The sequence below is a fragment of the Nicotiana tabacum genome, chromosome 7 (genome assembly GCF_000715075.1).
Source record: "Nicotiana tabacum cultivar K326 chromosome 7, ASM71507v2, whole genome shotgun sequence".
In the NCBI taxonomy this organism is placed as follows: domain Eukaryota; kingdom Viridiplantae; phylum Streptophyta; class Magnoliopsida; order Solanales; family Solanaceae; genus Nicotiana; species Nicotiana tabacum.
In genome coordinates this window covers 78,001,923-78,006,217 of record NC_134086.1, presented here as the reverse complement: position 1 = coordinate 78,006,217, position 4,295 = coordinate 78,001,923, and the positions used below count along the sequence as shown (strand labels likewise).

General features: G+C 33.4%; 1 long non-coding RNA gene across 1 annotated transcript; it reads left to right on the top strand.

The window, feature by feature from the left end:
* Positions 1 to 454: 454 nt before the first annotated feature.
* On the top strand, positions 455 to 2,505 carry LOC142182714 (uncharacterized). The gene is made up of 2 exons (XR_012711695.1): positions 455 to 702; positions 950 to 2,505. It is a non-coding gene; the product is annotated as an uncharacterized LOC142182714 (long non-coding RNA).
* The last annotated feature ends 1,790 nt before the right edge of the window (positions 2,506 to 4,295 follow it).

Genomic DNA, 4,295 nt, shown 5'->3' with positions numbered 1-4,295 from the left:
TATTTTTACTATGTTCCCTTGCGAGTATCCTTTTGTTGACATCCAATTTTGTCCCTCCTTTTTTCTAATTAATTTTCTTGAGCTTCTAAGTTACTAATAAACCGAATACCTTATTTTTATTACCATTGTCATTAGTATTAATATTTGTATAAGTATTACTATTTTTATTAGTATTAGTATTGGTATTATTATTATTATTATTATTATTATTATTATTATTATTACTACTACTACTACTATCACAATTATCATTATTATTATTATTATTATTATTATTATTATTATGTTTGTTATTGTTGTTATTAATAATACTGCCGCAACTAATATTGTCACTACTTTAATTTTTATTAATATCTACTTAATATTATTTTTTTTCTCATACATATATATACTATATAAATTTGAGTCTTAATACAAAGAAGTTCCAAAGGAATAATTGAACATTGAGAAAAGACCAATTAAATTCGGCCTATTGAAGGCCCAAGTTCGTTCTTTCGCAAAAACCACACAACAACCCATTTCCATAGCCCATATTGTGCCAAAATCCACCAGACCAACACAAACCCATCAGCTTTCCTTTGAATTAACCCAAATAATGAGCCCAGCCAACTCTAAACCCTACGCCTCTTCTCTCTCATTCCATTTTTTGGCCGATTACAGCTCTTCTTCAACCATGGCAGAAGCTTGCCTCGCCGATTTTGCGTAAGTTCTTTGTCTCTCTTCAAATCTCGTGACTCCTTTTTCTCTCTCTCTCTCGTCTGCAACAAGATTTAGTCAATACAAGAGGCTAAAATACTTTTGAAGTTTCTGACCTTTGTCCAGAGATAGTTGCTGGTGTAAAGATTTTCTCTTTGATTTCAAACGGCTAATCTGTTCTTCATATACCGCCCGAGAATCACTTCTCAAGGGGCCCTAACCTTTCTCTATAAATACTCTCTTTGGATCTCAGCCGAAACCAGAGGTTGAAAAGGGACAAGAAACACCACTTTACATTGCCAAAATACTAAGTCTAGGAAGGAATCCACCTCTGCTCGAACACTATCATTTGTACTCTCACCGTTAACTTTCTTCCTGTCTCGGTGAACTTTGGCCGTGACAGATATTCGAATTCGTTCGGCTTGAAGTTCGGATCTTTCGTTACAGGAGAGTATATTCGAGGCCAACGCCGACCTAGTTCACTGCCCCACAAACGGTCGGTTACTCCCAAACTCAAGCTTTCTTTCCTTACTGTTGGTATGTGATGCGCAATGGTTCACTCTGTTAAAATAGAAGTTAAAATTTTGGTGTGTAGAAATTATGCCATTAGGAATTAACTTTCTGGTTGTATATTAAAATATTTGATCGATGAATGTTTGACAAAATGCTTATATGAATACATAAGTTTCATCTCCGTGATGTCAATTCGTGAATTTAGATATCACGTTTAGGATCATTATGATTGTTGGCACGCTGTTGGTGCGCTGTTTGATTGAAGACATGCATGAAGATGTCCCATACTCTTGAACTGTCAACTTGGAGTTTGTTTAGAATTCTCTTTAAGTTCGCGCCGCATATCATTTAGCAAGTTTAATGATGTGTTCTTTCTTGGTCTCTCTCTGTGGCATAACGTGAATATTTCATATTCTCGACTTGAAACTATATTTAAAGATAATGATACTAGTATTTGAGGAGTTAACCGCTACGTGCTTGAGTTAACTTGTTGAGGTGTTGTTGTGCTTTCAAATAGTAGAAAAGATGATTTTAGGAATGACTAGATGCCACGTTCTTCTAGGATTCAATAACTAAAGAGGTAATTAATCTTATACGTTCATATTACTTTAAAAGAACTTTAAGTATACCATGTAGAGCTCAACTTGTGTGGGATAACAAACATGAAAATGCACTTTAGAAAAAGAAGTATAATAGTTGTCGTTAAGATAACATTCTGTTACATTGATATTGTAGTAAAGTTGTTTGTCTCAAATTCAGCATTTCGCTTAAGAATCTGTCATTTCATTTCAAGTATAAAATCTGATACATATTTAAGCCCTTCTCTGTTATGGGTGGTGCATTGTATGGAAGGTTCTTTAGTTTATAAATGGTTCAAAATTGAATGTGACATTTCTTTCTTTATTCTACTTACTGTCTATATTTACAATGTCAAGAATGGAATTCTCCCCTCTAACTCTTTTATTCTTTCTTTGTTTTAAATGAACACCGGAGCCGAAGAGTTTTACTTTGTGACTCAACGACGCCACTACCTCGCCAAGATTGCACACCCTCATCCTTTACAACTTTTACATCGTCTAGGCAGCAAAAATAAAGAAGATAAAATCTTCTGGGGAGCCGACATGGCTTTTAATCCTTTCATTCTACTTCATTTATGTTTTAACTTGCTATTGCTGTTCATATTTTGTTTTTCAGTTGTGCTTAGCCTGGACATGTTATGCAGTAACTAACTGTCATTTGGCCATTTATGAAGTTGTTGCCTCTAGTTGATAATAAATACACTGACTTTACACTGTACACACAGTAGAATGTTTTATCTATGTTAGGAGTTTAAAAGCAGTTAGTTCTCACCACAACGTCCACTTATTTGCTTTACTTCATGCCTTGATTTTCTTAATACTTCTAATTTAAGTGGATTTTCCTATCAGGTTTCCAAATGAATTCAAATGATGTGTCAGGTCACGTTTTTAGTCTTGATCCAATTAAATCGAAATACATTTTCAAAGAAACGAACAAGTCCAAATCAATGTTCTTTAACGTACAAACGCAAATATTCAACATGACTTTTAATGTGAATCTGAGTCTCTCTTTTTTTTAAACAAAAGGATTTTTACTTACACTTAGCCTTAATTAACTTTAGTCTGGTCAGTTAACCATTTAAAATGGATCTTAAACGGTGCCTTAAAAACCTTCCTTTTAGATTAATTGAATCCTTACCTAGAATCTTTAGGTTAAGTAGATTATTAATAGAGTTATACTTTATTAATACATTACTTAACTTTAGGTGTCCTAATTCACCATAATTAATTAGGTGGCGACTTTTTAACTTTAATCAAATTATAAAATTGCCTATATGTTATACTTTACTTTAACCAGTTTAAAATGAAGTATTACACCTTGGCGACTCTGCTGGGGAGTTAGGTTCTAACCATAACAGACTTAGGTTAATTAAGGCTTGTAGGCTTACTTTATTTGACTTTAAATTATTTACATGCCATAAATTGTTTTGCTTGATATAAATTATCTGTGTGTTACTACTTTAATATATACTGTCATTTTGTTTCATTTCTTCCACTCCGGAACAATTCACACTATTCACACACTTAAGCGGTTACGTGGTTTGTGGCCGTGCACTACTAAAACATCCTTAGTCGGAATGTTCTTGTGGATTTAGTCGATCAACGGTGCAGTCGACGGCCACGCAATTTTCACTCCCAAGTTGTCCGTTTTGGGGAGCCTTGTGTCTTAGGAAGCCAACTCTAGTCTACCTAAGATAGAGCGAAACCAACCCTCTTTTAAGAACATTCATTATTTTATTGACTTAGAAGGCTTAATAATTAACCCTTGGTGTATTAAGTGAATTAGTTGACTTTACCCGAATGTCTAAGTGGGTCCACAACCCCAATTGACACTTTATCATGATCTATGTGCATATTTGAAGGATAATTGTGCTTAAATATGGATTATTTACTCTAATTTATTAAACTCTGGGAAAAAGGGTAGGACTATTTTTTTCTATGACAAATATTAATGACAAAAGAAAATATTATTTTAAACTATGAAGTACATTGTATCTTACTTTCTTCATTTGACATGTAATGATTTCTACACTACCATTATTTCTGGAAATAGACTATTTCAATTAATCAAGCAATGGAATGATATATTATGGCACATTTACCTTTTAAATACACGCTAGACCTACCTCTAGCACAAAAAGGTCACATGCATATTAGGACGCGCTATTATTGACTTTACTTGCTACATGACTTTATTTGTGACATAATCTTAGTTGACATTAACTTATCCAATTTTGCATTACTATATCTTATTATTATCTCATACTGACTCGTTTCCTTTTTTCTTATTTTTCTTTCTTAACAAAACAAATATCTTTCTTTTTTTAAACTAATGGTTAAGTTGTGAGAACCATCACATTCATATTTCAAAAATCTAGTCATAACTTTCTACCCTTAGAGCCTGCTACTCACATTCAAGACTCATCCATGTGCTACGCTACCAATCTCATCCAAAATATTACCTACCATTTACTCAAACACTACCAATCTCCACCCACCCACCCATTA